Source organism: Ptychodera flava, assembly GCF_041260155.1.
Source record: "Ptychodera flava strain L36383 chromosome 3 unlocalized genomic scaffold, AS_Pfla_20210202 Scaffold_26__1_contigs__length_13983176_pilon, whole genome shotgun sequence".
Classification (NCBI taxonomy): Eukaryota; Metazoa; Hemichordata; class Enteropneusta; family Ptychoderidae; genus Ptychodera; species Ptychodera flava.
The window spans coordinates 5061462-5088871 of NW_027248280.1; the positions used below are offsets into that span (position 1 = coordinate 5061462).

Genomic DNA, 27410 nt, shown 5'->3' on the forward strand with positions numbered 1-27410 from the left:
TGGCGTCTTTTTTAACAATAAAGAATAGTGTAGGTTTTTTCAAAAGAATAAAGGTTATTTGTAAATGACATATTTTAATTACTTTGGCCGTAAGTATTGCCACTGAGGCTCACTTTTTAGGCAAATCTTTGCATTTTGATAAGCATTCAGTTTCCCCGCAGATAAGGTACATTTTGAATACAGTCATACAACCAAACATTTAATGTTTAAAATGAAATAAATGATCCAGAAGTCACAAAATACCGCTAATTACACAGGCCTAGGTGCACAGGACTAGGACCAGGGAGATACAAAGGGAACTGGACGGTGTCGTGCTAAGCGATACAATATTGTAGCTGTGTCAAAGTATGACGTTTCCTGATTGGACTAGTGAACGAGAAGTACACAGCTGACCTAGTTTGTACACCTGTCAACTAAATTCTTATGGGAACTACAACTTGTTTACGTAAACAAACCTCTTGTTTGCGCCCTAAATTACACAGGCGAAATAGCTCTGTTGTTAAGAGCGCCTCTTAAAGGGTCTTTAAGTAAGTCAGTGAAGTTTGTGAAAATGTCTGACCTTTCAGTGGGATTAAAGTAAGAATATTTAGCTCAACACTATACCATGGTTCCTATAGTGGAGCTAAAAGTTTTGGAGCCTACTTGTGGTGCCAACCAGGACATCCGTTTGGTCCGAATCACACTTCTGCCATCCACCCGGAAATAACAGCGTTTAATAAGAGTAGCGGATCGGAACAATCCCTTTGTAAACGTCCAGGGGGTGACCGTCCCAACACCCCTAAAATATACACTTTCAATACTTTCTCTTTCAAGATAAATCTGGACGTGAATACAATGCAGAAGATTCATGTTTTAGTTTTCGTAATTTTATAATGTACATCGTTACTTCTAATCCTTTCATGACGAATCTTCTTCTGAATCTTCAGCAATACCTGACGCCCCCTGATCATGCATTGTCCGTGGCCCATATGACGCATGATAACCCGTCGTCCATCTTAGCAACAGTAAAGTCTCAGTTGGTGACAAATTTTTCTTACGTGAAATACCTTAACTTACAAAATGATCGTGGCAGCGACACCGGTAACCATGGTGATTTATATCCTGTTGTGTTCGGATATTCACAGGGCTGTGCACAGTCAGAGCACTGTGCGTGTACAAGATGGCTGTACCAAGTATCGACAGCACTGTACGGCTGGCAAAGGATGTGAATACACACTGACTCTGCCAGAGTGTCAAGAAGACGATTGCCAAGAGACAGGGGATCGAGACCATGACATTATTCTGCAAAGTGTAAGGGAGCTGTCGAATCAGATACAATATCTGAGCAGCAAGTTGGATGAGATAGCGCAGCCAAAAGGTACGATACGACCGTTTATTTCCCTTTGAATTTCGGCGGTAGTTGGGCATAGACAACATATTGTGTGTGTTTCGGTTAAGTCAACAATGCCTGAAATAGGGTGTGTCGGTCAAGAACACGTCTGTTCACATTTATTGAGCGTGACCCTTTAAAAAGAGTTAAAATCATTCGAGATTTTGGAAAAATGCGGAAAAATAGCTTCGGTGGTTTTAAAAAAGGTTGATTGGCTTATCGGAAACACAAATAATTTGTACTTGGCTCATCCTGGCGTAGATCGAGCTCGCTTGCAAGTCTGTCTGTTTTCCTAAGGGGTGGACCATTTGATATCCGGGGGGGGGGGCTTGGAAGATTTGGGGGAAAAAAAGATGCCAGGTGGAGTTGCTCGAAAAAAAAAATCTGGCTTTAAGTGGCTGATGGAAAAAAATTATGGACCATTGCGACTCGGAAAAAAAAATCTTGGCAATTGTTCGATGCACACTGCAGCATCAATAAAAATCAAGTTTTATAAAGCATAAACCATTTCAAGCTTGAGGAACAATAACTGAATATGAACAATTGTACAGTATACATGACCTTCTGATTAGAGGAAGTATGCTGAAATTGAAATTGCTCACCAGTGTTTTCCAGAAATGTGTAAATCTGAATGTATGGATTTTGTCAAAATACCACAAAAAGAGAGACAGCCTGCAAACATTTTACTATTATCGTTTGCGTATAGAAAACTCATAACAATGAAAAAATGCGTAGAGACTCAATCCAATGCGTAATATTATTACGCATTGGATCAACTCTCTACACATTTTTTCATTGTCATGAATTTTCTATATACGCATGTTTTATTCGTAAATGCGAACACTGTTATAGTGAATTATCTTACCAATGTTTTTCTAACAAAAGCGAATGTGTTTTGATTAGAATTGAATGAGTTTGATGGTTTGGGGAAACTACTATGTGGTAATGAAGAATGGGAAATGGGCAATGAAATGAGCAGACAGCAGGTGATTTAAGATTAAATGTTACATCTTCACTGCAAATAAAACCATAAGTGTGTCATAAATAATACAAACAAAATAAAATCATGTTTGTTTGATTTGTTGTATATAAGCCACGTCTAAGACACACAACAAAAGTACTGTTTCAGTCTGTAAATGTCACCTCAGATGCCACCAAGAAACCATTTCCACTCCAAAATTTCATTTTTCGCCTTGCGAGAGGGGGGACACCCCCTCTCTCGCGCTCTCCCCCCCTCGTTCACTACGCTCACTCGCCACTCAGTCGCTTCGCTCCCTCGCAGTCCACCCGTCTACTTTCTTAAATTACCCGGCTACTTTCAATGTAAGGACAACACTGACAAGTAAATGCCATAAATGTACATGATTTTACAAATATGTTTTTGTAAAGTGAATCAAAAATGTACATGTATTTACATATCTTTATTTAGTTTCTTGAATATGTCTGTGTGCGTTAGAACAGCATCTTGTTACTGGGTGTGAAAAACCAAGCAAACAAACATTGTACTGAAATTTTGTAAAAAAAAATATATCTCGAAGAAGGAAAGTGAAAAAAAAAGTTGCCAGCATATGCCCTGTAGAAAAAAAATAATTCATGGTGAAGCACGTGGGAAAAAAAATAAGGGCTCGCCACCAATCTTCCAAGCCGCCCCCCCCCAGGATATCAAATGGTCCACCCCTAATGGCAACGCCTTGCATACGGACTTTAGGAAGCATGAACTTTGTTGTACTGATCGGAAAATCACGGTCTCTAGGTTTGCTGTCTGCGATTTACAGGGCTGTGTTTTTTTTATTTATAATAATTAATTGTTATGATCAGTATCAAGATAATATTCAACCTAGATTGATTCTAAAATCATCAAGTTTACAAGTATTTAATTAGCAGGTTGGACGTGAGAGCGTTGCCAAAGATACAAATTGTCATTTTCCTTGAAGTTCGGTAGTGGTTTGTATAGCTTTGAGCGCAAGTTCCTGTGTTGTTTATAGCCTGAACCCCAGTCTCCGCTTTTGGCCTTCGTTCACACTCCGTAGGCACGAAGGCCAAAGCGACGAAATAGGGCTAGGCGATGTTGTTTTGGGCCTGGACAGAAATGAATGGGGTGTTCTGTTCAAAATTACTCCCCATGAAAATAAGTGACCCGTCATAAAAAAGTAGTGCTCTTTTGCAATTTCCATGCATAAAAACAGTGACTCTCCCCTTCGAGTCACAGTCCACGTCAATAATGTCTAAATTGAGACATAGTTGCTATGATTGACAATACTTCGTTAAATTTACAAATAGTCGCTCGTGCGCAGTGTTTCAATTAATTCCATTAAAATGAGATCACATTTTACAATATGTGATTCTATAGACCACTTAGAGTACAAGAGATTATTCCATGCAAACTAACAGGGATACTTAGTCTAGCTGTAATGTTTCAACTCATTCATAGATAGCCTTGAAGTTGTATACAGCAATCACTGCTATTCTGTGTTTAGAAAGTTGGCACAGTCTAAAAGCCAACATTCGATAATATATATGTGTCTACAATGCAAATGCATATATACAGATAGTTTTGAAGGGGAAAATGACAACAGTTTCCCTAGAGACAACCATGTGCATTGGTTTGATATCTGGGTGGAATTCACACTATCAAATTTCTTTACAAATATGCACATTCACCCTACTCTAGCCAAGTATATTTATCTAGCAAGCATAGTGGCTAGCTTGGTACGTGTTGGCGTTGCCCTCATGACCTCTCACTTAGTATGCATGTGTGTGTACGTCTGTACGCCACAAAAAGTATTGTCGAAGCAGGCCTGTAGTATAAATTTGAATAAAATTGTCGTTTTATTTTTACTTGACGTCAAAAGTAGCAATTAGGTAGTAAAATCTGATTATTTTAATAGAATGGATACATATTTAAACAAAGATATCTTGCCCCCCCCCCTAACGAACAATAGAGTTTGTAGTACAGAAAGTACAAAGCTTTGGACAGAATAGTCGTACTTGGTAGAATACCTCATGAATATTAAACGGTAAATGCTAATCCCTGTTTGGGATGACCTCCTGTAGTTGTAGTTTGGTAGGCACCGGTCGCACTATTGCTCGCAGATATTTCTCGAGAAATTCGTTCAAGCTAGCTTCTATTCAAAGGGTTTCTTCAAATGGATATCTATAAATTTCCAAAAAAAAACCACAAAAAAACAACAAACGCAGGAAAAACCTTAAAAGTAGCCTAGATATTTTGTTTTAGAATGGTAGGCTTTTGTCTTCATTTATTTGGAGGTGGGGAATTTAGATTTTTTCAGAAATCACTGACCTATATCGTTCAAATTTGATGTGCATTGATGTGCAGGTTGCCTGAATATTGCTATGCTTGAATTGATTGCTCTATAAGGCATTAACGCTGATCCAATAATATTATCATTCAAAGTAATTGAATTAATGCTTACAGGTCTAAGGAACAAATATAAGATGACACTAACAATAACAGTCTGGGTTATATCGCAATAGAGCATAGTAGGAACGAATCAATCGCGTAATGTATATGTAATTAGGGTTAAAGTTACGAGTGTTCGCGTTTAAATGTTTCCTCAACTTGGCATGCTTTTGTTTAACTTACGCTGAGATTGCGATCTGACCTGACAGATCCAACGATTAAGCTCGACTGTTTACTACCCGGATGTGTCTCAGCCCGAGTCGGTGTGCGACGTTATCCAATGTTAAAATAAAAGGATTTCTTCATAGATAAAGTTTTCTGCTATTCCCCCTCGACTATATATTTGGCACTGAGTAGTTGGACGTTTTTTTCCGTTCTCGTTTCCTGCTTTTGGCTAGTTGTTCGGCGATTTGATCCGGCGCGCGTTTTTTGAACGAGCCGCTAACGAGACAAAGTCAGCTTGAGTTATTTCAATATCGCTCGAAACTAAGTGGAAAGTTAATTTATTTGAATTTGTAGCTTTTTAGTTAAGCAAATGCATATGTCTTTATCCGTTAGTCGTGGAGTTCCAAGGGGGTCTCGAAGGGGTCTTTGCTATCTACCACTACCGGGCAGAATTCAGTCGAGATAGCGAGTATGTTCGATGCGGCAATGCGTCATTGTATCAACTTGACGCAAGTCACAGACAGATAGAAATATAATTTGTTGGTGATAACACAATAATTAAACATACCAATACGTCCGGTAAGTTGTCAAACTAAACACCGAGCATAAGTATCCACAATTATTTAATAATAAATCATTGGATGCTTATGAATATATTTTGCTAAAATTAATACCAATCTAATGGACACATTCAATAATTGTCAGGAGTTTCGGCTAATGTTCCTTTCATATGACGTTTTAACTACATATGTGATCAAAGAGTGGGTGAATCTACCATGAACTACAATAGTCGATTACAGTTCATTTTTATAACACACCTCATCCGCAGTCTGTGTTCTAATTCGCCAATTGATAGTCACGTGGGATGCGTTCTTTTTGTGCTGATCCACGTAAACGACGTCATCAGGCATCATTTGTCGGAACTGTTGCCTGCCAGGCATCAGTTCCGAAAAATGATGCCCGCTGACGTCAAAAAAACATTGGCGCATGCGCGAACTGGAATGTAAACAAAGATGTCGTCTGCGGCCGAGCGAAACGATAGCCGAGAAATTTATCGGTTTATCCTACTTTCTGAAGAAGAACTGAATGCCCTGGTTTCAAACAAGGACTCGAAACGAACGAAGACGATAATCATAGGTGCATTGAACGTTTTGCAGAAGTATTGCGACCCTGTCGGGAAAAACTTTTTCTTGCTGAACCACTTCAACATATTAGGCCTACATCATAAGCTTACATGCGACAACTTTTGTGTATGGTACGTTCTTATGTATGACTACGGATGAGGTGTGTTAGAAACACATATTGACTGGCCATTAGGGCAACAGCATACGTCTTTAACCCCTCAGGCCTGTGAGTCACCCCCAAAAACAGACTGTTTCCCTCGGCCTACGGCCTCGGGAAACAGTCTGTTTTGGGGGTGACTCACAGTCCCTCGGGGTACAGACGTATGCTGTTGCCCTCATGGCCAGTCAATATGTGTATACTGTTTCCTGCAACAATGCTAGTGATTAACATGAATTCGTCAATTGGTATACAATCATTTTGTACATCGATTCACAACCAAACGTTGTTAAGTTGAAAGTAGTTCCGGTTCACTTTCAGGCAAGTGATGACTATGCGACCCGTGACGTCATCGACGAGTTAGAATTGAATCCTATGGAGCGCGCGACGTTCCGTACACGAGGCATGTAATAATTGACACCCGCGCTGGCGCGATGGCAAGCACCCATGAAACGGCCGTCACATTAGCTTGCGCACAGACAATAGAAGAAACAGTTTCTATTTGTCTGTGACTTGCGTCAAGTTGATACAATGACGCAAATTTACTTTTCAGAAGAATCAAAGGAAAATGGAAAAATGTCCTGAAATTATTTTCCATTTGGTTTGTATGTGACTGTATCAATGTATTATAAGCATTTCGTTCATGGTGCTTTCTCGTACAGCGTTCTAAGGGACTGGTCAGTTTCTTCGTCCGGGGGATGAATTCATGGGGGTCACTCTGTTTTTGACTTTAGTAGTGATGGGGGTCACCGTGTGTTTGACATGCTCAATGGGGTAGGGGGTCAGTGTGTTGTTGAATTACAACACGGGCTCATACTTGCCTAAAATACATCATATCAGCCACGAATTTCATCATTCATCTGCATTTTTCGGCGCGCCTTTCGGGCGCGTTACTTTAATATGTCAGACAAATATATTAATGCAACTGGTTTCCTTGATGTGGCAGGTTATCAAGTAAAAGGCCTAGGTGTTTTTTAACGAGTAAAATGATTAACAAAAGTTAGTTTTTGTCATTAGTAGCTGTACCTTTGTGGTTTCAACGTTAAAAGGAAAGGTCCTCTCAGACACTGTGAGTATCCGCTTTGGCTACAACTTATAAAAACAACTCTCTATGGCTTTTCAGGAGATGCAATTGAATGACTGGCAACAGCCTACTTACCAACTGATATTTTTGATTTACTGCTGTTCTCTCTTTGATATTAATGATTGACATCCATTTATGTACAATAGTTCTGGACATCTGGTTATGCGCAGAAAGTCAAATACATTCACAGCCCATTCAAACTACTGCATTCCAACTCTAAAATTAAAACTTTGAAATTCCTATCTTACAGCTGATTCATGTCAACAATACCAAAAAAACACAGCATGACTGAATGTTTTAAATAAACCAAAAAATATATATGTCCATATATAATTTTTATGTTTCACCCTTTCTTTTACCTTTGTCGCAGAGGGGGGGGGGTCACTCTGTTTTCGAAAGTTAGAATAGAGGAGGGGTGTTACCCACTTTTTAATGTCCTCAAAAATAATCCACCGGGCTCACCAGACCGAAGAAACTGGCCAGTTCCGAACATAGAAAACAGCCGGGAATTAGACTTTTCTCATTGACTGTATATAATTATATTGTAGATTTCAGCATGAACAGCAAACTTTGCAAAACAGGAATTTCAGTTTGAAAACATTAAGACGTCTCTGATATATATAACTCAGACTGATGTGTTAAAGTTAGACTCTTAATGGGCGCTCTGAAAATTGCAACTGTATTATGCCATTAGGGCTGATATGATGGATTTTTTTTTTTTGCAATTGTTCGGCAGTGTCTTACAATAAAAACACATAACCCTCTTCCCCCATTGAAAATTTCCGAGACATGGTGTATTACCCTTGCAACTTAATTAAAAAAACCAAGGTGACCTCCCATGAATCCAACGCCACCGGACGAAGAAACTAACCAGTCCCTCATGTCAAAGTGCATATACATTTTCCATCGTATCAACATTCTTGTGTTTTGCAGGACAAACAACGCTAAATTTTCTGAGTGAAAATACAGAGGTTGTTGTCTCCACAACAGTTCCTGACCTGTCAGCTTTTACTGCGTGAGTTTGGGCGAGAATCACTGATTCAGATGAAGTCGGCAGACATCCAACCTTGGTGTCCTACGCTGTACGCAGTCAGACAAATGAACTGTTAATATTATATGAGCCACATCTGGTCTTATTAATAAATAATACAAAAGTAGATATAGGAACAAGGTTTGAAGATACCGCATGGTATCACGTGTGTCTCACATGGACTTCAAATGGCGGAATCTGGAAATCCTACTACAATGGCACCTTAGTTGATGAAGGCAATAATTTTTTGAGTGGAGGTACCATAACTGGCGGAGGCAACTTGGTCTTGGGACAGGATCAGGACATAGTTGGGGGCAATTACGAATCTCGTCAGGCACTTCTTGGCAGTTTGACAGAGTTCAATATGTGGTCAAGGGCACTGAGTGATAGCGAAATTGCTGCTGTGGTGACGGGTCAACTTTCTGGTGGTGATGTCTTTAGATGGAACGCGGATTTACTTCAAATCAACGGTACTGTTTCCATCACCACTGAGAAGGTATACTGTAAGTACTCGCCCAGTTTTGAACAATGGGGTATTGGAAAGCTATGGCATATTATCTTACATAGTTATGATCCTTTGTCTTGGATAAGTCTTATTAATAATTAAGCTTTCCTTTCTATGTCAATATTATGGTGCCTTTATGATATATAATGCTAAGGGAGCCGTCATTATTTATAGCCTGGGGGTCGGAGGAATTTCATCAGAAACTCTGAAATTTCGAGTATCCTCCCCCCCCCCCCCGCCGGCCGTGATGAATTTGAGTACCCCTCCCTAAATAAGAAATCTTGACTGATCCCCAACACACTTAGAAAAGTTAAATATCGATAAATGTATTTGTAATTTTTTTCAGAAAACACAGCTATAGTCCAGACCTTTCGAATACTGATGTACCCTGCTAGATTATCATCAGTTATCTCATGATGGTTGAAAAGGGTGGAACCAAGAAAATAAAATAAGTCGCATCAAAATGTAGATACGAAAGCTCACGCTATCACCAGCAACGGGTAGCCAATTTATTCTCAAAAGCCATAGTAGGCCGAGACTAAATTCACAGATGACGGAATATGGCTATTAAACTGTTCTGTTCTGCGTTGTTTTTCAAGATGCATGGCTTAGTGTAGCTACTCCATCCAAATATCTCAGCGTTCACAGCCATTATTGCAACATCAGGGGACATTTTCCCGACTTTAAAATGTGATCATGATTGTCTTTCAAGCGAGTGCCATGCGTTTCCATTATTCGACTGATATCCATAATATTGACACATACGTGTACAAACTCCACCTATGGACGATCCATAGCATGAAATACTCCGACTTTCTGTTTATTTTCAATTGAAATTTTACTTTCACTGGGTTATGTAGGACAAAGGTTCCTTGCATTCAGTTTCTAAACAGATAGTACAAAAGTTTCATGAAGACTTACGTTTTATAATTATGAGATATTCATTGGGTGCTTAATTTAATGTAATATGTACGTCTTTGGCTGTTGCTCAGATTTACTAGCACTGCCACTGAGGCCTGCCAACTCGAGAGCACGAAATTGAACCAGCCAGTGGCTATCAAACTCAAACAGACCATTCAAACCCTAACAAATGGCTAAACAATAACAAAGACAAAGAAATATATACTACATAGTGTCAAGTGACTCGGAAATCACGTTACTTGAATAGTAAAATGGAGAACGGCATAATCAATATCACAAATTTAATGATCTGTCAGGGCAAACAAAATACTCTAATGTACTGTCTTCCAGTGAAGTTTTCCTTTCAGGAAACCGCACGTAAATAAATAAAAAATCGGTATCCAATCGATTCCATCGACTTTACTAACCGTGTGTCCTCTACTTTCAGAACTGTCACTTGGTACCTTCCAAGTCTTCACCTTACCGCGACCGAGCACAGAACTCAACTTTGGAATATAACCACTTCAAAACCAAGCCAAGCCGAGATTGCTGAACAACTGCGCAAATAACCTTATCTACGAACGCTTCTACATAGTTGGTTGGGAAACCTTCCTGCTTTCCACCTGTTGAGTAATAAATGGAATAAAAAAATATAGGCAGAATATATATATATATATATATATATATATATATATATATATATATATATATTATTATTATTACTTCAAGTACAAAATAATAATTTCTGTTTCTTAGAGGCGCCCTTCTCAATCCCTGGTTCTCGCATTAGCGAATGTGTCAACAGCCCATTAACAGTTTGTCTTTATTTTGTTTTCCATTGAATATTTTATCAAGGAAATAATATTTATATTAGATAAATCTGATAATTGAGTGGGGGCTTTAAGTTCTTGTGAGTTACATAACTCTCTTATTATATGATATTATTATACTGGTCATATTCTCCGTGCAACTGTAACTCACTTTCATTGTAATGCAATTGAAGATCTTGTGTAGTTTAGACATATAGGGGCTGTGTGTTACCAGAAACACATTGCTATTCCCCGAGGCCGTAAGCCAAGGTGTATAGCGATGTGTTTCTGGTAACACACGGCCCCTCAGGGTAATAGACGGGCGCTATAGCCCGAATACAAAACAGGTTATAGGTGTTTTATAACAAACAACACGTTCGCGTTGTATTATGTTATAGTTTTTAATGTGTTTTGATATTTTGCACCGCAACAATCCATTGCGACAAGTTTACATGGCGATATTTCCACAGCCGTTACAGTAGTACATGGTACCACTTTCTTCCAAAACATATTCTTAGCATACCTAGCTACATCCTGAGTTGCACTTTAATCATTTTTTGCCGATTAGATGTTCAAATTCCTACGCTATTGTAATGGAAAATCTATCTGTTTTACAGAGAGGCTTGTCGCTCATCCCGACACCCGCCCGTCACCCGCCATTGTTTCAAAGCTGCAGACGACAACACGGTCACGTTACCGGGCACTTTTCCAAATTTGATCAAAACCATTTCCCTATGGAAATAGTTTTACAAAAAATATCCTCTGAGGTCACTTTTGTCGATTCAGTGGGGACTGGACGTATCTATTTTCTCGTCACGTGATGTATTCTGGCGAATCGCGACATGGAATGAGCATGTGGCGTGTTATGAAATTATATATACACAAATTACAGAGGGACAGACATACATGTACAGGTAGACAAATATAAGATAGACAAGAAAGCTGATATTTGCTATCTTATCTTATCCAGTATGAATATAAAAGCTTATGCAGATTGCATGATGATTTTTATCAGTAATACACATTGTTACTAGTCAATTAATGGAAATTGTTAATTGTAATTATAAGTTTTGTAGTAATTACATCAAAGATATTTGGTTACGCACTGTCTGTACGTTTGCGTCGTACATTTAAATGTTTGATTTGTGGATAAAGAGATAATGATGGCAGTGGTCGTGGAATGTTCTGAGCTTTTATAATCTCTCGTGCAAGTGCACTGATTTTATCGACTTGAAATCGAAGATGTTGTATAAAATTTCATGTGTAATAAGAAGGTCATAAGGTTATCTGAATAAAGGAATGGGAGCCAACATGAAAACAGTGTATTCCAAAAATATTGCCATATGTCTGCTTATTTATAAATACGCACACAGACAAACGGCAGACAACATGCCAAAACGCATGAAAACAGCAAAATACAAGAAAATGGACTGATGGCATTAAAACAACCTCGGTTTGAAGAATTGATGAAGCTCATATTAAAGTGATGTATGGTGTTTGGACCCGTGATGTTTTGATCAAGATAGAGCCCAGACAAAACGGTGAAAACATCACACCATCAATTTATTTGAATTAATGATGCGATGTTTTCATCGTTTTGTCTGGACTCTATCTTGAAAAAAATGCCGATGATAGTGGGTGCTAAAAATTGTACACTTTTCGAGGTAAAGTTATCAGCAACTGAGATGGTCTCATCATACCCCTGTCAGAAGTGCAAATTTCCTTTGTCATAGACATTCAAAAAACATCTTTTGTTTTTGCCAATACAGATGTAAGTTATTCTCTAAGTTTCCTTGAAAACGTAGTATTTTAGGTAGAAAGGGAACATCTCTGCCCTGTTACTAAGCTAAAGTTTGTCAACAAATCATACATGTTTAAATTTTTTCAAGATAAAAGTCATTTAATGTGACAAAATGGTTCTAGAATTTGTTAAACTATTACAAACATTACAAACAATGGGATGATACAAAAATGGTATTCATTTATCATTTAATTACCTACAAAAACTTGGAATTGGAAAATTTCAAACGTAAAAGGGAACCAAAATTTTTTTCAAGTCCCTCCCCTACAGGCAGAGCAAAATTTTCAAGTCCCCTCTCTACTACCCCAAAAAATTTCGAATGCCCCCCCCCGCTGAATTCCTCCAGCCCATCTAACCATTTTTTGTGAACGCAGCCTAACGAATTAAATTAAGTTTGAGTCGTTTCAGTTTTTTAATTATTTTCTTTCATAATCTACATGGTGTAACTTAAATGTTGCAGCTATGATGACGAGGTGCATCTAGATATCGTGCATGAAATACATTGTTTGTAAACAAGAAACTCGCACAGGCGCAGATCCGACGACGGTTTCCCTTTAATCTACTCGCCAGGACAGGGTTTTGGAACTCAGGTGTAAGTGGTCCGCTAGAAAGTTTCATCTGAGCAATATAATACTGAGGGTTCATTTATTGAGCCTGATGTCACGTCTTCGCTATGGTTGTAGTGGCTTTTATTTCATGACGTCATTAAAAAACTACCAATCTGATGAGACACGGAAATTGAAAACGATATAACTTCTGGAAATTTTACTCAATTTTTAATGGAAAGCTGCGAAATATCATTACTGCCTTTATAAAGAACAGACATTGAGGACGAATGACTTAATTTTTGAAAGCAAATTTAGTATTAAAACACGTTGTTTAGTCTACAGCCAGGGCCTGCTTTGGGTAGCCTGGTTCTTGCATCTTAGTCGAATTAAATGATCAGTTGAAAAATTGTTATTGCTAATACTACTTAGACTAATACATATTTTAACAGTGATGTAGGATGCTGAAACGGTTCAGTATTATATGATGTCATGCGTTGTCATATATCAAAACAAACAAACAAACTCAGGAAGTTGAAAACAACAAACGATCGATCTAAAATCGACCGATCGAGCGTCTGCCTCCAATCACCAATCCCTGCAATGTTTAATCATGTGCAGCCCACGGAGTTATTCCGGGAGCAATTTTCGAGGGCTGGGGAAATTTTAATTTTGCTTCGGCAGGTGACTTACAGGTCTTTCAGCATGACCGTTTACACTTGCATGTTCATCAAACACATTTTGTACTTTAGAAGAAAATGTGTGTATTGATAAGCCAGACATTAAAGTTGCCGACTCATTTAACTACTGGTTAGAACAACATGAAAGTCTCTGGGGTCTTACGAAAGAGGTATCTCTAATTTGCAAGCAAAACATACCAGGGATTATATGGTCTTGGCAGTGACGAACACTAATTTCCAGAACACAGGGTGCCAGTTTATGACCTCTGTCACGTAAACAGAAAGGCAATTGACTGCACACACACATATACAAATTGACCACTCACACACAATTATTAAATGAGTCGGCAACTTTAATGTCCGATTACCAACAAATTCCAAGAAAACGTGTGTGATGAACATGCAAGTGTAAACGGTCACCCTGTATTTAATTAGTTTTAGCTGTCAGGGAGCAGATTTTAGTTTTTTGATCGGGCAGGGCAGATATCGGTTGATTGGCGTGGGGACCGGGATCGGGAGAAAACGAGGAGAGGGGAAGTTATTTGTAAAACGGGGGAAATCTTTTTACAGGGCAGGGGTAAATCGACAGTTTTTTCAGCACAAATTCAGGGGACCTTCATGTCTGTAGGGAAATGATAAAATTTTAAAGGGAAATTTTTCCAGGGCAGAGGAAATCGACAAGTTTTTTCGCCACAGGGCAGGGTAGCTTCAAATATTCACAATGGGCAGGGGCAACAGGCAAAAATGTGTGGGAAGTGGGTAAGACGAAACATTTTGAGTTGGAGGGCAAATTGTGAACAGCGAATTAATTATCCTCTGGACTTAAAATTAGTCAGTTCACATTACTTGTCCTGCACAATATATCATATAATAACAAAGACCCCATTAAAAGTGCATCGTTCATTGGCTTCACCTGTTTAATAGGAACACTTGTGTAGGGTCTCGATAATGCAGTACTGCTACTGCAACAATACTTCTCAAGCTACTCCGAAATCAACGTGATTCTGAATCCGAAAACAAGTTTGGCAGCAACTGACCCGTTACCCTAGTACCCTGTTGGACGAAAGCGGCCGCGATCAGCTACACTTTACAACAACAACTGTGACCACAGTTCCTCCACAAAACCGTGCTGTGACGCAGAATTACTCAAGTACTGGAACTGTGTGGGTTTCACGGCCAGGCAAAGTCGTGCCTCGGCACTAGGCACGTTGTTATTGTCATCGAAACTGACATAGCGACCCATCGCCATTGCGGACATAAGTCTAGCGTTCAAGTATGAATAGAATTGAAGAGAGAAGCCAGCCATATATCTCCAGAATTACTACTCTGATGAAGAGCTGAGCTGACTCGGGCGTGAAAATCACTTCATCGCAAATCCGCAGTCGTCGGTGCTGGAGTCTTACAATAGATCGACTCAAGGCAGCTTAACTTGATGCCAAGGTGCTTCTCGAGTCCTCGCCCCAGGAAATCGAATCGAAGACATGTTTTGAAGATGTCTGTGCAGAGTGAGCAGTGACATTGTTAAGGTAAAGGCAGTTGCTATCTATATTAAGGGTCTCATGTTACACACTGCCTGTAGCTGCAAAATTGTAGCGCTACGGTGAGGCGGTCGGTGAGTTTTGGTTTTTGTGACCTCGCTCACCAGTATAGCGCTACAATGCCGATGGCCCTGTCGGGTTCGAAATAAGCGCATCCCACTGGACGAGGTGTGTTGATGTGAATTGCTACATATTTACTGCATTTGGTGGTACCGATTTATCACTACTGAAGACTAAACACTATACTACACTAACCTTGTCGTTTATGGGATTTAGTATTTGTTCAAACACATCGATCGCATCCCGATAACATTTCTAGGAGCCGCCATTACCAACTTCCGGTAATGGCGGCTACCAGAAACACGGGGATGCCCCATGCTCAATGTTTCTGGAATGCGATCGACGCATTGGTGACCATGTCAAACACTTGTCAAACAAGACTTGGAGAAAACACCTTATGCCTCCATGTAAAAATTAATATATTTGTTTGTCGACCCCTCATCAAACACTATAGAGTGTTGAAAATCATTTAGTCTGCATTCACAAACACCTCTTGAGGGGACAGAATTGACGGGGGAGGGAATAAAAATATCAAGTGTAAGCTTATGTTGGAATCATCCGAAGGGATTTAGGGACTTGAAGAGGACTTGAAACTAAACTCTCTGATTGATGTGTTATGTGTTAGGTTGTCTCTAAAATAAAAAAGTCAAAAAAGAACAATTTGATGTTTCAAAATCTGTCTGGATTGATTTTGAGGGGGCTTTCAAAAGTATAGCAAGTCAGAGGGAGGGAATTTCAAAGTGTTTGTGTTTGTTACAGAGGAATTTGAAAAAAAAAATCAGAGAACATTTTGGATCCCCTCATTCAGAGGTGTTTGTTAATGCAGCCTAATAGTGATTTTTAATGATTGTGCCATTTTATTTTTAGCTCATATTTGGTATGAATATAAAATTATGCCATAAAGAGCTTATATGGTGAGTTGATGGCGTATGTATGTCAGTATGTATGTTTATTTTATGTATTGATTGCAAGTTCTTATTCTAATCCCAAGAGAATGTTGAAACAACCTCTATTTAGCTGGCAAACATAGCAGCTATGTGTAAAATGAACCATTATTGTCAAAATTTGAATCTAGTCCGGCCCAGAATTCATTTATCAACAATAACAATTCAGTTTGCCTGTGTACAGAGTAAGTTGACTAGGTGAATACTTCGTGTCTCATCATGCTTTGGGGAGTAGAATCAGAAAGCATGGTTGGCATTGAAGACACAAGAAGTAAAAAAATAATTATATTATATCATGCTACCATGCGCCATTCTGATTGGACGAGAGCTCATTCCACCGATGCTAAAATATTGTTTTAGCACTGATAGCGGTGGTAAAATGGGCCCCTAAACCAGCATTTTTGAAAATTGCCCGGTCGGCGCATTTGAACGATGTGGCTCTGAACTTAATCCGAAACTGTCCGCTATGTTTCAAAGACCGAGTTCGAATTTCGATACAGAGATAAATTATGGTTCTGTAACTCACCTCTTGTTGAAAATAAGCGGTCTATGATGAAAGAAATCTCCGAAGCAATACATTTATTTTGGTATGATGATGTACAAAATTGTATAGGGTAACAGTGCACTGTGAAGAATGATCACTGATGGCATCGGTGACATGGGGCCTTAGTTAGTGACCACTACCTATCTGACTCACAGATTGATATATGGCGGGTGCCACATGTGGGCATGATGCGCTTACTATTTTCGAAACACCTGACATCACTTCTTGGTCTTTTGGCCAGAGGTCCATATGTCTTTCTTTCATGAATTTGACTTTGTTTGTGTGCCGTCTATTTGCTGTCTGTTCTGTGCTGTTTTGTGTCTATGTTTGCAACTATTGTCTTACAGATTTTGACCTAGTGTTGTTGGATTGTGGATTGGTATGATTGCGATTATTTTGCTTGATCGACTCAGCAGGAGTCGAGACACGACATACCACTCTTTAAAACGAAGCTACTATTCGTTCATACACAAAATAAATTGAAACTTCCTCACAGTAACGGTACGTCAGATATTCCTTCCTATAGTTTGGGCTGTAACAGACAAGGGTGTTCTAACGATGTAACCCAAGAACTTGAAGAAGCTTCAATATAACAATGCGATCATTCCTGGCTACTGCGACGAAAATCGTTATGTCAGCGTCCAGCTCTCGCTGAATCGGGCAATACACTCTGCTCGCATATAGCAACTGTTCATAACAGTTGCCGTAATCCATGTCTGGATTATTTCAAAACTACAAGTTTTCTGGTACAAATTATCCATCCAAAATATCCATCAAAAATAGAACCTTTAACCCCACTGCACCACTCCTCTGTCTGAATGTTACGACGGCTGGCACACACCGGACTGACAGTGAATGAGACGAACCTATTTTTAGTGTACGACGCCAAAAAAAAGCCAGTGCTATTGATTTTATGTAAATTTACAAAAAAAATTGTTACTTTTTCTTTTGCTTTGAACTCTTGACCCATTTCGTGTCTGAAGCAGTTTGTGTTGCATGTAAATATTAATGAAATTTTGATGAACGTAAAGCGTAGGTTATCGTAGGATATTGTGTTCATGTGTTGTCAATGTAATCCAAACTTATAAAATGCTCGGTCTCGGGCGATGATTTCTGACTTTCGATCTCTCAGACGTCCGTTTTCTGCATTTTGGGCTGAAACTGATGAAAATACCGGACCAAGATGACAAAGACACACAAGTTGATACAATATAATAGCAATAACCCCTCCGCACTTGGGTATACACTCGATTTTGGTACAATTCGCTCCATATATATAGCACTCGCCTATCGGCTCATGCTATATGTCGCGCATTGTACCATAATCTCATGTATACCCTCCTGCGGCGGGGGTTATTGCTTAATTAAAAGTTAGCATTAATGACCCTTGAACTTATTAGCTCCGCTGTCAGCGACGCGGAGCTTATCAAATAGGTTGATTTTCCGTCATCCTCGTCCGTCGTCGTCGTCCGTCGTCCATCAACAATGGCTTCTCCTCTGAAACCGCAAGTCCAATTGCTTTGAAATTTTATATGCAGCTCACTTTGGGTTACCTCACTTAAGTTTGTTCAAATCGTGGTGAAATTTGCATATTTGTATATTTTGGGGCATTTTTTGGTGTTTTTGTTAAAAAAATCTTCTCTGAAATCGCTTGTCCGATTTCTTTGAAATTTGGTATGCAGTTTACTTGGGTGACTTTAGTCAGATTTGTTCAAATCGTGGTGAAATTTGCATATTTGTATTTTTAAGGCAATTTTTGTCATTTTTGGTAAAAAAATCTTTAAAAAATCTTCTTCTACAAAACTACCGGTCAGAGAGCTTTGATATTTGGTACACATGTCCCTAGGGATGATCTATTTCAGATTTATTCAAATTGTGCAGAAATATGCAAGTTTGCATTTTTAAGGCAATTTTTGCCATTTTTGGTCAAAAAATGTATTTCTCAAAAAGTACTGGTCTGATAGTTTTGAAATTGTTATACAGGTTTCTATAGATGAACTTAGTAATATATATTGAATTTCTGATGTAATCTGTAATTTTGTATTTTTGGGGTAATTTTTGCCATATTTGGTCTAAAATGTGTATTTCCAAAAGTACTCATCTGATAGCTTTGAAACTTGGTGTACAGGTCTCTACAGATGAACTGAATGATATTTATTGAAATTATGATGAAATCTGCAATTTTGTATTTTTGGGGCAATTTTTGCCATTTTTGGTCAAAAAATGTGTATTTCCAAAACTACTCATCTGATAGCTTTGCAATTTGGTATACAGGTTCCTACAGGTCACCTTAATGATGTTTATTGAAGTTATGATGAAATCTGCAATTTTGTAGTTTTGGGGCAATTTTTGCCATTTTGGTCAAAACTGTTTTGGTCAAAAAATGTATTTCTCAAAAAGTACTGGTCTGATAGCTTTAAAATTTGGTATACAGGTTTCTATAGATGAACTTAGTAATATATATTGAATTTCTGATGAAATCTGTAATTTTGTATTTTTGGGGCAATTTTTGCCATTTTTGGTCAAAAAATGTGTATTTCCAAAACTACTCATCTGATAGCTTTGAAATTTGGTATACAGGTTTCTACAGATGAACTAAATGATATTTATTGAAATTATGATGAAATCTGCAATTTTGAATTTTTGTGTCAATTTTTAGCTCCCATAGCCATATGTATATATGCAATGGAAGCTATTCTTATAGGCTGGGAATATGTCTTATGTAGGAATGTCTGTATGTCTGTGTGTCTGTATGTCTGTATGTCTGTATGTCTGTCCGTCAACATCAAAAACTCCAAAACCGCTGTACATTTCATCTTGATATTTGGTGTGTACATGGATGATGGGCTGTAGATGAGATTTTGTTCAAATGAAGTTGTCATTGCCAAAAATATGCAAATTAAGTGAAAAAATGTAAAAACAGTCAAAATTGAAAAAACTCAATAACCACTGAGCAGATTACATGAAAAATTAGCATGTAAGTACTTTGGGCTGACATGAAATGATTGTGCACATCTTGGGTCAGTATCTTGGACTTGCTATTTTTCATGAATTTTTTTGTAATTTTCTCCCATTTTTGGTCAAAAAATCTCCTGCTCTGTGAAACCACAAGTCCGATTGATTTGAAACATGGTATGGAAGTGCATAGGAGTGACCTTTCCCAAATTTGGGCAAATCGTGGTGAAATTTGCATATTTTTAGTTTACACGTCCATAGACTCCCATGTATAAGGCAGATCTCCATAGACTCCCATGTATAAGGCCACGAAAATAAAAATTTAGTTTCTCATCGTATTCATATTGCAAAAAGGATGCAGTGACACAATTTTTAGTCCCCACAGATGAAGTCCAGTGAGCTTATAGATTGGGTCATGTCGGTCTGTTCGTCCATCCGTGAGTCCATCCGTTCACGCAGATATCTCGGATATTTTGACAAAATGTCATGTGACCTTGATGACCTTTGATCTCAAATATACATATTGTCCATAACTCAGTAACCACAAGTGCTACCACCCTTCATATATGGTATGATGGGACAGCTTGTGACGCCACATATTGTACCTCATTAATTATGCACATATCTAATTTTGAGCAAGCCAATAGAGCTGGAGGTCTGATTTTTGGTTCATAGGGATAACTTAGCAAAACAATTTTTTTGACAAAATGTCACGTGACCTTGGTGACCTTTGACCTCAAATATACATATTGTCCATAAATCGGTAACCACAAGTGCTACAGCCTTCATGTATGGTATGATGGAACACCTTATAACGCCACATATTGTACCTCATTAATTATGTGCATATCTAATTTTGAGCGAGCCAATAGAGCTAGAGGTCTGATTTTGGTATATAGCGATAACTTAGCAAAACAATTTTTTTGACAAAATGTCACGTGACCGCGGTGACCTTTATCCTCGAATATACATATTTGTCCATAACTCAGTAACCACAAGTGCTACAGCCTTCATGTATGGTATGATGGGACACCTTATGACGCCACATATTGTACCTCATTAATTATGCGCATATCTAATTTTGAGCGAGCCAATAGAGCTAGACGTCTGATTTTTGGTATATAGGGATAACTTAGCAATACAATTTTTTTGACAAAATGTCACGTGACCTCGGTGACCTTTGACCTCAAATATACATATTTGTCCATAACTCAGTAACCACAAGTGCTACAGCCTTCATGTATGTATGATGGGACACCTTATGACGCACATATTGTACCTCATTAATTATGTGCATATCTAATTTTGAGCGATCCATTAGAGCTAGAGGTCTGATTTTTGGTATATAGGGATAACTTAGCAATACAATTTTTTTGACAAAATGTCACGTGACCTCGGTGACCTTTGACCTCAAATATACATATTTGTCCATAACTCAGTAACCACAAGTGCTACAGCCTTCATGTATGGTATGATGGGACACCTTATGACGCCACATATTGTACCTCATTAATTATGCACATATCTAATTTTGAGCGAGCCAATAGAGCTAGAGGTCTGATTTTTGGTATATAGGGATAACTTAGCAAAACAATTTTTTTGACAAAATGTCACGTGACCTCGGTGACCTTTGACCTCAAATATACATATATTTCCATAACTCGGTAACCACAAGTGCTACACCCTTCAGTTTGGTATGATGGACACCTTATGACGCCACATACTGTACCTCAATAATTATGCCTATATCTCATTCTGAGCGAGCCAATAGAGCTGGATGTCTGATTTTTGGTATATAGGGATAACTATAGGAGAGAAATTTTTTGACCAAATGTCATGTGACCTCGATGACCTTTTACCTAAAATATATGTTTATGTCAATAAATAAGTAACCACAAGTGCTATGTCCTTTGTATTTAGTAGGATGGGAGACCTTATGACAACACACTTTACCTCATTAATTATGTACACATCTAATTCTGGGCAAGCGAATAGAGCTAGAGATCTGATTTTTTGGCATATAGGGATTAATTAGCAATATAATTTTTTTTTCAAAATGTCATGTGACCTCGATGACCTTTGACCTTGATTATACATATATATGCATATTTCAGTAACCACAAGTTCTATACCCTCCAATTTTGATAGGATATTAGACCTTAAGATGTCACATCTTGTACCTCATTTATAATGCGCATATGTATTTCTTGGCTGGCCAATACTGCTAGAGGTCTGATCTTTTTTCCCGATTTAGAACCATAACTTAGACATGCCTCATGTGTTTCAAATTGGGAACAACAACATAGACCTATGTGCCCATAGATCTCAACATATACACCCTAGTGATACTTCTTAATGACCACATTTTCCTGCCCCATCAAGACTAATACTCCTATTACAAGTGGGGACTATGTCATTGTAAATGACTTGTTGAGTTAATGGTTGTATCACAGTATTCGATATATCTAATTCTGTATTTTTTCCATTTTATATTCTGAATAATTACATTAAACATATTTCACTGTCTCCAGTACATTTCATTTAAGTATTTTCACTTCATGCACTTTATCCCTTTCACACATGTTCAAATATCTGACCAGAGAACAAACACTAAATAGTCCAGGATGGGAGCTACAGTGTCATTGACGCTATTTTTTACATTTTTGGTTAAAAAATATGTTTCTCAAAAAGTACTGGTCTAACAGCTTTGAAATTTTGTATACAGGTTTCTATAGATGAATAAAATTTGATCTTTTGAAATTATGATGATGAAATCTGCAGTTTTTAAAATTTTATATTTGGGGGCAATTGTTACCATTTTTGGTCAGAAAATTTTATTCTCAAAAAACTACTCATCAGATAGCTTTGGTTGACATGTTCTTAGGGATGATCCGATGTGATATATTCAAAGTATGATGAAATCTTCAATTGTGTATTTTTGCAGGTATTTTAGCCACTTTTTTCTGGCCACTGCATTGAGCTATCAAAGATGTCCACCTCCTTCATCAACATGTGTCAAAAATGGTTATTCTCTACATAAAGACAGCGGAGCTATATCGGCCGCTAGGTCGCTTGTCAGAAGACAAGTGGTTGCATCTCTTGATGATTTTTCCACTAATTTTGTTTTTCATGGGAATTTCGATTTTGACCAGTTCACTTCATATATGCACTGGCAATCGCTCGTGCATATATGTCATGAAGTGGTCAAAATCTTGTGGTATACTGTCACTGGGTGTGCTTTATTGCTTAATTATTGCACCCTGACAGAGTGATTTTGAAATGGAAGAGTAGATGACATCATGGATACAGCAAGTCAATTTGTACAAAAGTACACACACTATGCACATGTAGACAATGCTTTGAAAATCTCTATTACACAGCTAGAACTACCTGTTAAGGGACAAAGTCGGCCATTTTTGTTTGATACGAGACATGTTGAAAGATAGTGAATGAATGGGTGACCATGCATATATTCGATCCCTGTTTTAGACAAATTAAATGAAACCAATGGAGAAAGAATTAATGGTCATGACCATTTATTCTTTCTTGCGTTGTTTCATGTACAGTATCCTGTCTAAAACCAGGGTCAAATATATGCATTATCACCCATTCATTCAGTATCTTTCAACATGTCAAACAATATAAATAGTTTCTCGTATCAAGCAAAATTCATGAAAAATGGCCAACTTTATCACTTTAGAATACATGTAGAATGAGGATATAACAAGGCTTCATACTGAATCAAGTCAGCAACTTTTACTCATTAAAAATGTTTAAAATATAATAAATTACACAAAGATATATCTTTAATAAAAACAACAAAGAGTTCTCTTTGCATGCTTGTTTTCATTGTTTGGCTATACCTGAGATGCATCAGCTAGAGTACGTGTGCATACAATGACCCTTTTCCTCCGTTGAAGCGAAATTCTGGTGCTGATTTTAACCAAATAGCGAGATTTAATGCCTTGAAAGCAGTTTCACTTGTTCATTTTGACAAAATAAAATGTCTGGATTGATATTTCGGCTTTTCAGGGCACCTCGAAGTGTACGCATTGCCAAATTGAAACCTGGAAGTGAGTGACCTGAGTCAGTCGCCTGACCTAAAACGCTGCATCGTTTGCATTTGCGAGGCAGGACAACTTCCATATTGGGCATGTAGTATCTGTAGGCTTTCAAATTAATGTGACTGAAGTATTATTCTGGCTCAAGACCTCTGTTACCTGTGCATGGTAGGTTAGCCTGTATATTGTAGTAATGGCACCGAATGACTTGCAAACTTAAGAATTTGAATGCAATTATTAATTCCACATATATGCTTATATTCCAGAATATTCAAGTATGACTGTTGTAAAGAAGTCTTCTAAGCAAGTTCAGTTGTCAAGATAAGCTGTAAACTGACAGAGAAAAGGAAGTTTTTGTAGAATTGGTTCTTCACTCATCAACATTACATATGAAGGAAATGCTGTATGTGGTATGGCTTCTCTGAAAAAATCTAACAGTTCGTATCAAGACACATGCAAATCAAAAGCCATTTGTCTACCAAGTGTGTGGTAAAGACGTTTGCGCATAACTGAGGGACAATTAACCACAAAGTGCACAAAAAGGATTTTACAGAGAGTGGAAAAGTCAAAAGTCAATATGAGCGCACATACAAAGGAAAAGCCTTATGTGTGTCAAGTGTGTAGTAAGAGCTTTGCTAAGAATGAATATCTCAAAGCTCATATGACGACATATACAAATGAAAAGCCGTTTGTCTGCCGAGTGTGTTGTAAGGGCTTTGCTAAGAATGAATATCTCAAAGCTCATATAACGAAACATACAAATGAAAAGCCGTTTGTCTGCCGAGTGTGTTGTAAGGGCTTGGCTTGGAATGAGAATCTCAAAATTCACATGATGACACATACAAATGAAAAGCCTTTTGTCTGCAAAGTGTGTGGTAAGGGCTTTGCTCAGAATGGACCTCTCAAAGTTCATATGAGGACACATACAAATGAAAAGCCTTTTGTCTGCCAAGTGTGTGGTAAGGGCTTTGCTCAGAATGGAACTCTCAAAATTCATATGAGGACACATACAAATGAAAAGCCTTTTGTCTGCAAAGTGTGTTGTAAAGGCTTTGCTGAGAATGGAAATCTCAAAATTCATATGAGGACACATACAAATGAAAAGCCTTATGTCTGCAAAGTGTGTGGTAAGGGCTTTGCTCAGAATGGACATCTCAAAATTCATATGAGGACACATACAAATGAAAAGCCTTTTGTCTGCAAAGTGTGTGGTAAGGGCTTTGCTCAGAATGGACCTCTCAAAATTCATATGAGGACACATACAAATGAAAAGCCTTATGTCTGCAAAGTGTGTGGTAAGGGCTTTGCTGAGAATGGAACTCTCAAAATTCATATGAGGACACATACAAATGAAAAGCCTTTTGTGTGCCAAGTGTGTGGTAAGGGCTTTATTCGAATGGAATCTCAAAATTCATATGAGGACACATACAAATGAAAAGCCTTATGTCTGCAAAGTGTGTGGTAAGGGCTTTACTCGGAATGGAGATCTTAAAATTCATATGAGGACACATACAAATGAAAAGCCTTTTGTCTGCCAAGTGTGTGGTAAGGGCTTTGCTCAGAATGGACATCTCACAGTTCATATGAGGACACATACAAATGAAAAGCCTTTTGTCTGCCAAGTGTGTGGTAAGGGCTTTGCTGAGAATGGAACTCTCAAAATTCATATGAGGACACATACAAATGAAAAGCCTTTTGTCTGCCCAGTGTGTGGTAAGGGCTTTGCTCAGAATGGCAACCTCAAAAAACATTTGAGGACACATACAACTGGAAAGCCCTTTGCCTGTAAAGGATTTGGTAAGGGTTTCATTCAGAATGGAACTCTCGGAACTAATATAAGAACACATACAAATGAAAAGCATTTTCTCTCCCAAGTGTGCGTTGAGGGCTTTGCTGAGAATGGATGTCTGTCACAGAGTTCATATGTGGATACATATAAATGAAGAACCTTTTGTCTGCAAAGAGTAATGGAAGGGCTTTGCTGAGAATGGAACTCTCAAAGTTCATATGAGGACACATACAAATGCAACACTTTGTCTCTGGCTGCACAACTATTTTGAAGATAAATAGTAACTCTCTGAAAAGTTGCAATGAATGTTGAACAAATGTAAAGCAAATTATGCTTTTGCTACATTTTAACAGTTAACAAGTGTGGTAGATATACAAGTATTGCAAAAGTATGTGAAAGAAAACTTTGGTTGTGTCCCTTTGTTTATATAAACTGCTTTGGCTGCGCGTGCGGTCAGCAGCAGGGTATAGTGGCCATTATGAAATTTTCGACTTGTACAAGGGCTATATTTGGTCCAATTTTAATATAACTGGTCAAGTGAACCAGTGAACTTTGCCCGTATTTCGACTGTCATTCTTTGATTTCCTGGTGTAAAAATGGCTGGCTGAATAATATGTCACGGATTAGATCTAATTTGTCACCGATTCGGGATGCTCACCATAGTTGGACAAGATGTCAGCCAGGTAATCATTGCTGTTTATTATTGAAATGAGTTGAGCGTTAAGTGGCCGTTGGCACAGGGTAAAGGCACAGTGTTGAATCTAGGGCGTGCCATTGCGGGATTGGCACGTTTCAGCAAAAAATCCCGCACTGAAAACAACCCAGTCAGTCACTATGGGCGCACTCACAGAGAACAATGGGTAGCTATAAATAGGTCAACAGGAGCACATTTGATCTCTGTTGTGCCCTTTTTTCATTGTTAAGGATGTACGATCGGAAAAAGTAAAAGTAATGTCAATTTTTTCAAATGGGGTTTTTTGAATACCTACATATGAGAGAAGTCCAAAACTGGAAAAAAAAGATGGGGTCACCGTGCTTGTTTTTTTACAAAATGACTTTAAAAATTCATGGTTTTTCACAAAATCACTAAAAATCAATAAAACAGTTTATCATTTTCATATTTATATTATGATTGCATTTTTCACGTTTAAACTGCAAAAGATCAAATAAATCATAAATTTAAGCTACTCTGAAGATTTTACTCACATTAAAATTGAGTTAAAAAGTCACAATATTTATTTTTGAAGCAAAATTGCAACAAATATGCCCCAAATTTTAGGAATGGGAGAGGGTAATTTATTAATTATTGATAGTTTCTACTAATGTCAATTTTCTCAAACTTTGCTATATAATAGATCTTTTTGTGAATTTTTCAAAATCTCATTTTGTTTAGTAGGTCACCGTGCTCGTTTTTTCACAATTTTGTAAAATGTATCTAAGATTTACAGGTTCTGTCGATAAACCATGCTCTCCCGGGATCGTCGCGCGAGGGCCGCTGCTGACCTGCAGTGGCTACCTGCAGTGGCCTTGTCCAGGCCGTGGTCATGATTCAACCTACCTGTAAACTTTAACGAGAGGGAAATGACAGAACAAAGCAAGGACTTTCAGGTTATTCTACTTTTTAGAGTATATATATTAATACACCATATAAAAATCACAAAAGAACAGTAGACCAAATAGGCCAAACTAAGAATTTGAACAGACAGTGGTTCAAAGGAAAACATGTACTCAAATGTAATTTAATTTCTAGGCTTGATTTTTGTTTGTACTGCTGTCAAATAATTTGTTTGGTTTGCTGGGTTCATTGAATGCCCCAGTTGTAAATGCATGTACAATATTTTCAAAGATGGCCTACTTGCTTAGTGCAAAGAAACTTCAATAGTAGTGGGCCCTTTTTTCTAAGCAAAAATCTTTACGTCACATATTGTC

The 27410-nt window shown here is 38.1% G+C and overlaps 1 long non-coding RNA gene and 1 pseudogene across 2 annotated transcripts; both read left to right on the plus strand.

Annotated features, from left to right (window-relative positions):
- Positions 1-989: 989 nt before the first annotated feature.
- Positions 990-11886, plus strand: LOC139125801 (uncharacterized). Of its 2 annotated transcripts, none has more exons than XR_011550351.1 (3): positions 990-1357; positions 10204-11661; positions 11847-11886. It is a non-coding gene; the product is annotated as an uncharacterized lncRNA (long non-coding RNA). The 2 variants fall into 2 exon arrangements; XR_011550352.1 differs by lacking the exon at positions 990-1357 and adding an exon at positions 7987-8853.
- Positions 11887-14628: 2742 nt separating this feature from the next.
- On the plus strand, positions 14629-27012 carry LOC139125802 (zinc finger protein 227-like; annotated as a pseudogene).
- Positions 27013-27410: the final 398 nt, after the last annotated feature.